Source organism: Nelusetta ayraudi, unplaced genomic scaffold, assembly GCF_046127955.1.
Source record: "Nelusetta ayraudi isolate G7.1 ecotype Tasmania unplaced genomic scaffold, CSIRO-AGI_Nayr_v1 ptg000350l, whole genome shotgun sequence".
Lineage (NCBI taxonomy): Eukaryota > Metazoa > Chordata > Actinopteri > Tetraodontiformes > Monacanthidae > Nelusetta > Nelusetta ayraudi.
The window spans coordinates 28,911-42,500 of record NW_027466391.1 but is presented as its reverse complement, the minus strand read 5'-3'; the positions used below and the strand labels follow the sequence as shown (position 1 = coordinate 42,500).

General features: G+C 61.2%; 1 pseudogene; it reads left to right on the top strand.

Moving 5' to 3' along the window:
* Positions 1–12,851, top strand: part of LOC142882598 (SH3 and multiple ankyrin repeat domains protein 1-like) — a 24,896-nt pseudogene extending 12,045 nt beyond the window's left edge.
* Positions 12,852–13,590: the final 739 nt, after the last annotated feature.

The window sequence follows — 13,590 nt, the reverse complement described above, 5'->3', positions numbered from 1 at the left end:
GATCGAGGTGCTACTGCCGTCCTTCTCACCTTCTCACCTTCTTAGCATGCTACCTTCCTACCATCCTACCTTCCTACCTTCCTACCTTCCTACCATCCTACCTTTCTACCATCCTACCATCCTACCATCCTACCTTCCTACCATCCTACCTTTCTACCTTCCTATCTTCCTATCTTCCTAACTTCCTACCTTCCTATCTTCCCATCTACCCATCTTCTCACCTTCTTACCTTCCTACCTCCTACCTTCCTACCTCCTACCTTCCTACCTTCCTACCTTCCCATCCTCCCATCTACCCATCTTCTTACCTTCCTACCTTCCTATCTTCCTACCTCCCTACCTTCCTACCTCCCTACCTTCCTACCATCCTACCTTCCTACCTTCTCACCTTCTCACCTTCTCACCTACATCGTTTTCAGACGTTTCCAGCTTCTCTGTGTAGACTGGACCTTGACTCTCTTCCTCCCCCTGCAGGTCAACGGGCAGAACGTGGTGAAGGTGGGCCACCGCCAGGTGGTCAACATGATCCGGCAGGGCGGCAACAGCCTCATGGTCAAGGTGGTCATGGTGACCCGCAACCCTGACATGGAGGAGGGCTCCAGGAAGAAGAGTAAGAGCCTGGTGGTTGATGGGTGGAGGGGTTGGACCTCCAGCGGTCCCACTGACCTCCTGCTGTCTTTCCCCCTGCAGTCCCCCAGCAGAGCAAGAGGCTGAGCACCCCAGCCATCGCCCTCAGGTCCAAGTCCATGACCTCCGAGCTGGAGGAGATGGGTAAGAGATGACGGAGGGACGGAGGAGAGCATCGTGCTGGGCGGAGGGTGGAGTGGGGGGGCGGGGCTAGAGCAGGCTGGGGGCGGGGAGAGGTGTGTGGTCTGGAGGAGAAGAAGAAGAAGTAGAAGAAAATGAAGAAAAGAAGAAGAAGAAGAAGACGACTGACGTGTGAATGCGTCTCACTGTTCTTTCAGAGGTTCCACACTGTCACTACCAGCACCCACACTACAGGTAACCCCGCCCACCTGACCCCCCTCCCCTGCCCACCTGACCCCCCCTGACTCCTCCCACCTCCCACCAAACCCACACCTGCTGCTGCTGTCTGATCCTTAACCCTCCCACTGCTGCTGCTGAGCCCCGCCCCTCACACAGCTGTGACCCCACTCTCACACACACACACACACACACACACACACACACACACACACACACACTAGGTGTGATTTGGAAACGATGGTGTTGAGGGTGTAGAAGTTTGATGTGGCGCCACCCAGAGCGCCACCCGCCACTGTGTGCAGTAGAGCGGTGGGAGGCTCCACCTTCTCCTGGTCCTCCAGTGATGGCGCTCCAGTGGCCCAGTGGGAGGGGCCAGTCAGGTGGTGCAGTGTCCTGGTTCGCCTGCACCGTCCCCACAGCGCACCTCCGTCCTCACACTGCTGCTGCCCCAACACACACACACACACACACACACACACACACAGTCCATCTCCTGCTCCTCCTCATCCTCTCTTGACTCCTCCTCCTCCTCCTCTTCCTTTCTTGACTCCTCCTCGTCCTCTCTTGACTCCTCCTCCTCCTCTCTTGACTCCTCCTCTTCCTCTCTTGACTCCTCCTCCTCCTCTCTTGACTCCTCCTCTTCCTCTCTTGACTCCTCCTCTTCCTACCCTCTAACTTCACCTTCTCCTTGTCTCTCTGTCTGTCTTTCTTTTAACGCTGACTGGACCTGGACCTTCTGTCCATCAGTGGAGAGAGGTGGGAATCACACACAGACCCCCATCACTGCATGTGTGTGTGTGTGTGTGTGTGTGTGTGTGTGTGTGTGTGTGTGTGTGTGTGTGTGTGTGTGTGTGTGTGTGTGGGGTGACTGGGTTTGCTGCTCTGGGGGGACATGATCAGTATTCACTGTGGGACTGTGGTGTCCTGCCAAAACAGTCAAGTCTCCTCTTCTTTTGTCCTCCGTCCAGCTGCTACGCCCTGGAAAAAAAAATCAGGTGGGTGTGTCTTCTCGCCGCCGCCGCCGTCCCGAACTCCACTCATCCCCTCACCGTTTCCTCCCTCTCTCTCCCTCTCTCTCACTCTCTCCCTCTCTCTCACTCTCTCTCTCTCTCTCTCGCTCTCTCTCTCTCTCTCTGCTCCACCTGCAGAATTCGAATCCTCCCAAGCTACAGAGAAGAAGAGGACAGTCTATCAGATGGCTCTGAGTGAGTTTAGTCCCGCTTGGCTCCGCCCACCTTCACCCTCCCCCCCCCACCCTCACACTGGCCCCGCCCACCTTCACCTAATCCCTGTGCGTGTGTGTGTGTTTGTTTTTTCTGTTTGATGGCCGTGTGTCTTCCTCCCTATCTCCGTCCCTCCTCTTCCTCTTCCTCCCTCTCTCTCGCTGTCCCTCCTCTTCCTCTTCCTCTCTCTCTGTCCCTCCTCTTCCTCCATCTCTCTTTCTGCCCCTCCTCTTCCTCTTCCTCCCTCTCTCTCGCTGTCCCTCCTCTTCCTCTTCCTCTCTCTCTGTCCCTCCTGTCTGTCCCTCCTCCTCCTCCCTCTCTCTCTCCGTCCCTCCTCTTCCTCTTCCTCCCTCTCTTTCTGTCCTCCTGTCTGTCCCTCCTCTTCCTCCCTCTCTCTCTCTGTCCCTCCTCTTCCTCTCCCTCGCTCTCTCGCTGTCCTCCTGTCTGTCCCTCCTCTTCCTCTTCCTCCCTCTCTCTCGCTGTCCCTCCTCTTCCTCTTCCTCTCTCTGTCCCTCCTCTTCCTCCATCTCTCTTTCTGCCCCTCCTCTTCCTCTTCCTCCCTCTCTCTCGCTGTCCCTCCTCTTCCTCTTCCTCTCTCTCTGTCCCTCCTGTCTGTCCCTCCTCTTCCTCCCTCTCTCTCTCCGTCCCTCCTCTTCCTCTTCCTCCCTCTCTCTCTCTCTGTCCCTCCTCTTCCTCTCCCTCCCTCTCTCTCTCTGTCCCTCCTCTTCCTCCATCTCTCTTTCTGCCCCTCCTCTTCCTCTTCCTCCCTCTCTCTCGCTGTCCCTCCTCTTCCTCTTCCTCTCTCTCTGTCCCTCCTGTCTGTCCCTCCTCCTCCTCCCTCTCTCTCTCCGTCCCTCCTCTTCCTCTTCCTCCCTCTCTCTCTGTCCCTCCTGTCTGTCCCTCCTCTTCCTCCCTCTCTCTCTCTGTCCTCCTGTCTGTCCCTCCTCTTCCTCCCTCTCTCTCTCTGTCCTCCTGTCTGTCCCTCCTCTTCCTCCCTCTCTCTCTCTCTCCCTCCTCTTCCTCTCCCTCGCTCTCTCTCTGTCCTCCTGTCTGTCCCTCCTCTTCCTCTCTGTGTTTTTCACTCTCAGATAAACTCGATGAAATTCTTGCAGCGGCTCAGCAGACCATCAGCACCAACGATACGGCGGCGGCTCGAGGACCCGCTGGGCCCAAGAGGGACCGCGGCCGCTCTTTCTATGGCAGTGAGGTGCGTCTGTCCATCCGTCTGTCTGTCTGTCCGGCCACCACACAACACACAACACACACACACACACACACACACACACACACACACACACACACACACACACACACACAACCTCCTCAGAGCGCCACCTTCTGGCCTTCTGGCCACACTGCATCACTCCTGCTACAGCTGCTGTTGTTTGCTCACGGCTGCTCTACCATAGGTGTCAAACTCTGGTCTGTGGGCCAAATTTGGCCCGCAGTGTCATTATATTTGGCCCGCGAAGCCAATACACCATCACTACTGGAGCTGCTGGCCAGACACTATTATACAGCGCTAACACTACAGATCCCACAATGCTCCGCTGGTATTCTGGTACGTCAGTCAGGACAGTTTGTTCACTGAAGGATTTTATTATGACTTCACTGTTTTATTGTTGTTATTTATTTATTGTTATGTCATTCTGTGGTGAAAGGTCACTGTTGGAATTTAAATCAGAGGACTGCAAATGAAAGAGGCTGATTACATTTTATTTATTTTAATGAGGTTTTTTTTTTAATTTGAAATTCAATTTACCAGCAGGCCAGCAGCTCCGGTTTTGATTTTGCATTGGCATCATTACACTGCAGGCCAAATTTGGCCTGCGGGCCAGAGTTTGACACCTATGATTTAGACCAACAGAAACCTAATAACTACTTAGTAACAGTATGAATTTAGGGCTCCTCCCCCAAATTAACAGCCAGTCATCTTTAGCAACTTTAGCACTTTTAGCAAGCTTTGGCGCCCCCTGCTGGCCAAACCATGGAATGCAGGTTTTTGGTGCTTCTTGAAACAGGGAAGCTCACAGATGACACAGGCTGTGTCTCAGTCCAGGCTCTGCATCCTTCCAAGGCTGCGTTTGAAAGGAAGTTGCGTCATAGCACTGCGTGAAGGCTCCTCCCACTTCCCAGAAGTCCGAAGGACGCTCCGAATGCGTACTGGGAATGCGTCCTACTGTTAGCCCATTCCAAGGCTACACCGCTACTATCCTTCACCTCCTTCTGTATCCCAGGATGCTTTGCGTGCTGCTGCAAAGCATCCTGGGATCCTGGGAAGTCTGAGGCTGAAATTAGCGCCATCTACTGGCAAAGACACCGCGTATAAATTAAAGTATTGAAGTTTCACATCAAATCTTCAGTTTTCAACGCAGGGTTTTTACTGATCTGAACTTCCAACGCCATCGTTAGCTGGCGAACCAATGGTTAGCTTGATGCTATGAAAACGTCACTTCCGGGGTTGGCCAGCAGGAGGGAACGGCGGTGACGCAACCAGGAAATACGCCCAAGGCCAGACCGTCCCGTGTGGTTACCGGGGAGGCGGGGTTTGGGTCGGTTCTTCTGGGCTGGGTCCTTCTGGGCCGGGTCCTTGGGAGGATGCTTCCTTCAGACAGAGGACGCTTCCTTCCAAGGATGCAGACCCTGGGTTGAGACCCACACAGCCACAGTCGGGCTGATGCTCCCCGGGCCAGCGGTTCTCCTTCACAGCAGCAGCTCCGTCACGCTCTCCTGTCTTCCCTCCTCTCTACCGCCCCCTGCAGGGCTTCGGCGATCCGGCTGGGTTGGCGATGCTGTCGGGGGGGCTGGGCCTCGGTTACGACCGGGGACAGTTCACCGCCGCCGCCACCGCTCACGGCCCACCGCACGGTATGCTGCGGCAGAAGTCCATCGGTGAGGCCGTCTGTTTCCTCTGTCCGCCCGTCCGTCCGTCCGTCCGTCCGTCCGTCCGCCTGTGTGTCTGTCCTCCGGACCAGCAGGGGGCGACAATGCGCTTCTTTTTGTTGTTCTTTCTTTGTTTGTGGCCAGCAGTGTGTCGCCTCTCTGCCACTTTATCTCTGTGTGTGTAGCAGTGTGTGTGTGTTACGCACCAGTCCGTGTCGCACATACACACTAACACACGTTGTCTTGGCTAATGCCGATGCTACGTGGAGCTAACGTGTTTATTCTGTCAGAACTTCTTCTATTATTGAAGAATGATCAACCAATGTACTCTTTCATTACTGGTGAGATAATGATGATAATAATAATAATAATAATAATAATAATAATAATAATATTAGTAATTTTTTTTCCTTCAGTACATTTTAGAATAGAATAAATGTACTTTACTAAACGGTTGCAGTGATACTTACTTGCAAGGAACTTTGAAGTCAATCTAGATACAGCAAGCAAAGACGAGCAATAGACAACCACATGTAGAGGCGGGGATAAGCAAGGAAAACCTTTGGTGCAGTATTTACCATTGAGTCCATAAAAAAAGTCCGGTTCAGGCAGAGTATTTCTAGCGGCTAGGCTAGCGGCTAGGCTAGCGGCTAGGCTAGCGGCTCCAGGCAGGCAGGATGACCTGAAGCCTGGCCGAGTAAAAGAGTTGAACGAGTACTTTTACTTTTCCCAGAGTATTTTTCTTGTCGTACTTTTACTAAAGTACACAGCTACTTTTGAGGAGCGTGGACGGACTCGCTGACGGCCAGCGGGCTGGCAGACTCAGACAGACGCTCTCCCATTAGCCCGTTAGCCACCGTTAGCTCCCGCTCGCCGCTGACTTGCTTCCCTGCCGTGCGTGTGTGCCGCAGGGACGGCCGAGGAGGAGCGGCACTTCCTGCACCCGCCCTCCGTCAAGTTCGCCCGCAGCCTGTCGGTGCCCGGCCCGGACGACATCCCCCCTCCCCCCACCACCGCCCCGCCGGACCCGCCCTTCTCCTCGGCGCCCCCGCTGGGCTGGAGGACCAAGTCGTCCCAGCAGCCCTCCGTCTCGGCGTCCCAGGTTGCCGCTGCCGCCGCCGCCAACTACCAATCCTACGGCCAGCCGCTGCACTTCAGCCACGGCGGCGGCGGCGGCGGCGGGCGAGAGAGGCCGGGTGGCCCCGCCCACGCTGCCGCCGCCGCCGCCGCCGCCGCGGACCACGCCACCTCGTACGCGCACGCCGCCGCCGCCCACGTGGCCCAGAGCAGGACTGCATCCCGCAAGGTCGCCTACACCGGCGAGCCCGTTGGAGCGGGTGTGGGCGGGGCCAAGGCGGCGGCGGCGGCTCTCAGGAGGGGCTACACCACCGCCGTCCCCCCGTCCAGCATCGCCACCGTCATGCCGCAGCAGCAGCAGCAGCAGCAGCAGCAGCAGCAGCAGAGCAGCCAGGGGCCACCGCAGCGGGCGGCCGGCGGCCCCAAGGGCGGCGCCCGGCGGGGGAAGGGGCCCCTGGTGAAGCAGTCCAAGGTGGAGGACCTGCGCATGAGCCAGCTGGCCCTGGGGGGCGGAGACAAGGTGGAGAAGAGCTCCATCCCCATCCCCACCATCATCGTCAAGGCTCCGTCCACCAGCAGCAGCGGGCGCAGCAGCCAGGGCAGCAGCGTGGAGGCCGACGGCCCCGCCCACGGCGAGGGGGCCGACCCGCCCTCCGCCCCGCCGGCGCCGCAGCCTCCGGCCCCGCCCCCCGTCCCGGCCCCGCCCCCGCCCTCGCTGCCGTCCCTGCGGGCCCAGGAGAACCTGGACTTCACCAGCCAGTTCGGCGCCGCCATCGTGGGCGCCGCCCGCCGCGACCGCGAGCGCTTCCACGAGGCGCGGCGCAAGAGCGCCTCGCTCTTCATGTCCGCCGAGGAGGACGTGACTCTGGTGGGCGGAGTCGGCGGCGGCGAGCTGGGCGGGCTGAGCAGGACGCAGCAGCTGCAGCTGGACGGCTCCGCCCACTCGCGGCTGCGTCCATCCAAGTCCATCGACGAGGGGATGTTCTCAGGCGACGCCTACATGCAGCACAGCCGCAGCATGCCGCCCGCCTTCGGCCAGCCCGACTACCCCCCCCCCGCCCTGGACTACCAGCCCAAGTCGGTGCCGGCCGACCTCTACACCACCACCTTCATCCACCCGCTGACGGGGAAGGCGCTGGACCCCGCCTCGCCGCTGGGCCTGGCGCTGGCGGCCCGCGAGCGCGCCCTGCGGGACGACGGCCGGCTGAGGAGGGGGGCGGAGCATCACTTCACCCGCCAGATGACCAGCGGGGTCTTCCCCCCTCCCTCCGCCCACTCCCACGCCGCCGCCCCGACGGCGCCCTCCAGTGGCTCCTCCTACCTGGTCACCTCGTCCTCGCTGGCCGGCACCACGGCCACCATGTTGGGCGGCGCCGGCGCCGGCGGTGGCCGCCCCCCCTCGCCCAGGGTCCTGAGGGCGCTGGGCGGCCTCTGGAACGACGAGGGCGGCGGCGGCGAGAGGGAGCGGGAGGGGGGCGGGCCCAGGGAGGGGCTGCGAGTTCGATTCTCCGAAGACAAGACGGTGCACGGCGCCCAGCGCTACCAGGAGAGGGAGCGGTCCCGGGAGAGGAGGGCGGAGCCTGCAGACGGCCACGCCCACTCCCAGCAGCCGCCCCGCAGACCCACCTTCCTGCGGATGGAGAGCCAATCAGACAGCTACGTCCTGTCCCTGACTCCGCCCTCGCCGCCGCCTCCCACCGGCGCTCAGCAGGCCACTAACAACGGCGCCGCTGTTGGGGGGGCGGGGCTGATGGTCCTGCCCCCTCCGGCGCTGTCGGTGGACGCCGACGATGAGTTTGTGTATGCCGAGCCCCTCCCCCCGCCGCTGGAGTTCGCCAACAGCTTCGACCGCGGGGGGCGGGCGGCGAGCTACGGCCAGCAGGGGGCGCTGGCCAACAGCCTGGCCGCCCGGCAGCAGCAGCAGCAGCAGCGGCAGCAGCAGCAGCTGCAGCAGAGAGTCCCGATCCCTCCTCCTCCGCCCCCACCGCCTCCTCCTCCCCCGCCGCCGCCCCCTCCCCCTCCCCTGAAGGACTCCGCCTTCCCGCCGGGTTTCCCCGCCCACACGCCGCTGCACTCGCCGCAGGCGGGCGACTCGGCCGCCTCCAGCCTCACCTCCTACGACAGCGAGGTGGCCAACCTCACGCAGGCTCCGCCCTCGCCCTCGCAGACCTCGCCCAACCCCGCCCACGCCCCGCCCTCGCCCTCCACGCTGCAGCCGGGTGGGGGACCCTCGGCCCCGCCCCCCGTCTCACCGCCGCCGCCGACCGCCACCGCCACCGCCGCCTACCACAGAACCTTCTCCCACCACCACCACCACCTCTACAACAGCACCCACCCGTCAGGACGCTCCTCCCCCACGCCGCCGCCTCACTCGGTGGCCCCGCCCCCCTCCTACCGGGGCCCCCCGGCGACCTCGTCCGCCGCTCCGCTCCGGAGCTCCGCCTCTCACGCCATGACCGCTAGCTGTGCCACCGCCGCCACCTCCACCCAGCTCTACCAGGAGCGCACGCACGCCACGCCCTCCCGCCGGGGGCCGGGGGAGCGCCACCGCACCTCCCCCTCCCCCGCCACCGCCGCCGCCAAGAAGGCGGAGTCGACGGAGACGGTGGTGGACTCGGGCATCGAGGAGCTGGACAGCCGCAGCAGCAGCGACCACCACCTGGACAGCATCCTGGCGCTGGGCGGCGGCCGGCTGGAGCGCGGCGAGAAGGGGCGGGGCGGAGCACGGGGCGGCCCGGGCGACTCGGAGAGGGGCGGAGACTTCCTGGAGTCCTACATGAGCTACCTGGACGGCCAGAGCTTCCAGATGCAGAACGCCGCCGCCGCCGCCGCCGCCTCCACCTACCCAAAGACCAGCCGCTTCCGAGAGGAGCGCCACCGCCAGACCAGCACCGCGCCCGCCGCATACCACGCCCACCGCCGCAGGGAGGAGGAGCAGCAGCAGCAGCAGCGGCGGCGGCGGCGGCAGGAGGAGGAAGAGGAGGAGCAGGAGGAGGAGGAGGAGGAGGAGGAGGGCGTGGCCACGGAGGACGGCGGCCAGGACGGCTACGGCGCCCGCTCGCGGCCCATTTCGCCGTACTTTGACCGGCCGCGCACCCCCGAGATGAAGCCGCTGTGGGGGGAGGGGCCTCTGGGTGGCGGCGGCGAGCAGCAGGCGGCGGCGGCAGCGGCGCTGCTGGAGGGGAAGAAGGTCTACCCGCCCGCCAGCAGCATGAAGCCCAGCATCATCAGCGAGCTGAGCAGCAAACTGCAGCACCGCAGCCGGGACAGCTGGAGCAGCCAGAGGCCACTGAGCAGACACAGGTAGGCGGAGCCTGACACGCTGCCCCCTGCTGGAGCCTGCACCACACTGCAGCCGCCAACACACATTTCAGACGACATTATGTTGGGAGTAAAGTGCCACAACCGAGCTGTGCAGACCAACACTCTGAACCCAGCCAGGAGCAGTAGCAGCAGCAGCAGCAGTAGTAGCAGCAGCAGCAGCAGCAGCAGTAGCAGCAGTAGCAGCAGCAGCAGCAGCAGCAGTAGCAGCAGCAGCAGTAGTAGCAGCAGCAGCAGCAGCAGCAGTAGTAGCTGCAGCAGCAGTAGCAGCAGCAGCAGCAGCAGCAGCAGCAGTAGTAGCAGCAGCAGTAGTAGCAGCAGCAGCAGCAGTAGCAGCAGCAGCAGCAGGAGTAGTAGCAGCAGTAGCAGCAGCAGCAGTAGTAGCAGTAGCAGTAGCAGCAGCAGCAGCAGCAGCAGCAGCAGCAGCAGTAGCAGCCGTAGTAGTAGCAGCAGTAGCAGCAGCAGCAGCAGCAGCAGCAGTAGCAGCAGCAGCAGCAGCAGCAGCAGCAGCAGCAGCAGTAGTAGCAGCAGTAGCAGCAGCAGCAGCAGCAGCAGCAGCAGCAGTAGCAGCCGTAGTAGTAGCAGCAGTAGCAGCAGCAGCAGCAGCAGCAGCAGCAGCCGTAGTAGTAGCAGCAGTAGCAGCAGCAGCAGCAGCAGCAGCAGTAGCAGCCGTAGTAGTAGCAGCAGCAGCAGCAGCAGCAGCAGCAGCAGCAGTAGCAGCAGCAGCAGCAGTAGCAGCCGTAGTAGTAGCAGCAGTAGCAGCAGCAGCAGCAGCAGCAGCAGTAGCAGCCGTAGCAGCAGCAGCAGCAGCAGCAGCAGCAGCAGCAGTAGCAGCCGTAGCAGCAGCAGCAGCAGCAGCAGCCGTAGCAGCAGCAGCAGTAGCAGCAGCAGCAGCAGTAGCAGCAGTAGCAGCAGTAGCAGTAGCAGCAGCAGCAGCAGCAGTAGCAGCAGCAGCAGCAGTAGCAGCAGTAGCAGCAGTAGCAGCAGTAGCAGCAGCAGCAGCAGCAGTAGCAGCAGCAGCAGCAGTAGCAGCAGTAGCAGCAGTAGCAGTAGCAGCAGTAGCAGCAGTAGCAGCAGTAGCAGCAGTAGCAGCAGTAGCAGCAGCAGCAGTAGCAGCAGCAGCAGCAGCAGTAGCAGCAGCAGCAGCAGCAGCAGCAGTAGCAGCAGCAGCAGCAGCAGTAGCAGCAGCAGCAGCAGTAGCAGCAGTAGCAGCAGTAGCAGTAGCAGCAGTGTGTTATGTTGTTGTGTCTCCTCCTCTGCTAGTGTGTTGACTCTTGAGCTGTGTGTGGCTGACAGATGTTCTGCAGATGTTATGCAGACGTTCTGCTAATGTTCTACAGATGTTCTTTAGATGTTCTGCAGATGTTCTTTAGATGTTCTTCAGATGTTCTTTAGATGTCCTGCAGATGTTCTTTAGATGTTCTTTAGATGTTCTTTAGATGTTCTTTAGATGTCCTGCTAATGTTCTTCAGATGTTCTGCAGATGTTCTGCAGATGTTCTTTAGATGTTCTTCAGATGTCCTGCAGGCATCCTCCAGATGTCCCGGGCCCCACTGACCGGCTCTCTGTTCCCTCGCAGGTTCTCCGAGGACTCGGCCTCGGCCCTCAGCCCGCCCTCGGCCCGCTCCCAGTCGCCCTCCCCCCTCTCGCTGTCGCAGCCCTCCCTCTGCCCCTCCCCCACGCCGCCCTGCCAGTACCCCAGCTGGGGGCGCTCTCCTTCCCCTCAGCCCTCGCAGCCGCCCCGCTGCCACTCACCGCTCTCGCCCACCACCTACTCGCCCTACCCCACCTCGCCCAAGCACCGGCCCGTCTACCGCACCAAGGCGCTGGAGTTCCAGTTCATCCCCAGCAGGGAGTCCAGGAAGGCCGAGTCGCACATGCTGCAGCGGCGCCGGGCGCCCAGCCCGCTCATCTCGCCGTCGGAGCGGCCCAAGGCGGGGCCGCCCCGCCCCTCCTCGCTGCCCCTCCTCCCCACCACGCCCCTCTACAGCGCCATGTACGACCTGCGGGGGTCCATCACGCCGCCCTCGCCGGGCAACCCGCTGGGCGACCCCTACTTCTCCCCCTCCCCGCCCCTCTTTGCGCCCTCCGGCGCCCCCCCGCCCCCCAACTCCACCCTGGTGGTGTCCCGCTCCCTCTCGCCCACCCACTTCCTGTCCGGGACGTCCTCGCCGCCGCTGCACACGATGCCCCCGCCGACCTGCCTGAGCTACCCCCACCTGCCGCCCCCCTCCCCCACCAAGCCCTTCGCCTCCAAGCCGCTGCCCTACTGGACCAAGTACGACGTGGCCGACTGGCTGGGCTACCTCAACCTGGCCGAGCACCGCGAGCGCTTCCTGGACAACGAGATCGACGGCACCCACCTGCCCTCCCTCACCAAGGACGACTACCTGGACCTGGGCGTGACCCGCGTCGGCCACCGCATGAACATAGAGCGCGCCCTCAGGAACGTCATGGACAGGTACGTCCTGCGGGTGCTCCCCCCACCCCCCGTCTGTCCGGTGTGATACCAGTCCTTTCAAACAATAGACTCAGTGGCTGTGTCTCAGTCCAGGCTCTGCATCCTTCCAAGGCTGCGTTTGAAGGCCAGGTGTGTCCTAGCACTGCGTGAAGGCTCCTCCCAATTCCCAATAGTCAGAAGGACGCTCCAGATGCTCCCTACTGTTAGCACCAAGGCTGCACCGCTACTATCCTTCACCTCCTTCTGTATCCCAGGATGCTTTGCGTGCTGCTGCAAAGCATCCTGGGATCCTGGGAAGTCGGCTGAAATTAGCGCCACCTACTGGCAAAGACACCACGTATAAATTTAAGGATTGAAATTTCACATCAAATCTTCAGTTTTTTAGCTGGAGAACCAATGGTTAGCTTGATGCTATGAAAACGTCACTTCCTGGGTTGGCCAGCAGGAGGGAACGGCGGTGACGCAACCAGGAAGTACGTTGGAGGCTGGACCGTCCCGTGTGGTTACCGGGGGGGCGGGGTTTGGGTCGGTCCTTCTGGGCTGGGTCCTTGGTAGGACGCTTCCTTCAGACGGAGGACGCTTCCTTCCAAGGATGCAGAGCCTGGATTGAGACGCAGCCAGAGTCAGCCACAATAATGTGAACACTAGGAGGCGCTCCGTGGCCGCCGTCAGTCAGAGTAACACCACATCATTCCGACTGTGTTTCAACATCATTATGTCAAGATATTTCTGAAGCCCCGCCCACACCATGACATCTCCTGCGGTCCCTCTGTCTGTCCTCAGGCTGTCCAGCAGTCCGTTCCCCATCTCAGTCCTCTCCCCCCGGGCAGACGGACCGCCGGAGAGGAGGATGGACGAGGGGAGTCGCAGCTGAGGCCGCAGCCAGTGGAGGGAGGGGGGCCGGGGGGGGGGGGGTAGGGAGGGAGGATGGGAGGAAGGAAAGAGGGAGGAGAGAAGGAGAGAGGAGGAGTCGACTGCTACTGTCCTCAGTGAAGCCACAAGAAGTGAGAATCCAAACACAGGGATTTAAACACACACACACACACAACACACACAACACACACACTCACAAGGGCTGGTGATCCATAAACCTACTGGCTGGCGCCCCCTGGTGGCGGCAGGCGGACCGACACAAGTGCAAAGGCCTCTCAGTGTGCTGCCGGCCGGTGGTCATGTGACCGCCTCATCCAATCCGGAACCTCCCCCTCAAATCTGACTTCCAAGTGCAATCGACGGCATAAGGGGTGGCGGGGGCGGGGCCGGGGGCGGGGTCCACGTGGCCCGGGTCACTTCCTGTCTTTACCTCAGCGCCAGCAGGGCTCCGCCCACTTCCTGCACGTCCTGACACAGACTGGTCACTGTCTTCACAGTTTGTAGCAACAATAACAGAAGTGCCCAGACCAACACACACACACACACACACACACACACACACACACACACACACACACACACACACACACACACACACACACGCTGAGGAGTGGCGTGCTGGAGCTGACACACACCTGCTGTGTGACCAGGAACTCAACGTCTGGAGGTTCTCACACTGACTGACTGACTGACTGACCAGGGGGTGGGGCTTGAGGAGGAAGGGGCGGGGCCAGAGACAAAAACTGCCACGTTCCTGCTCCTTCAT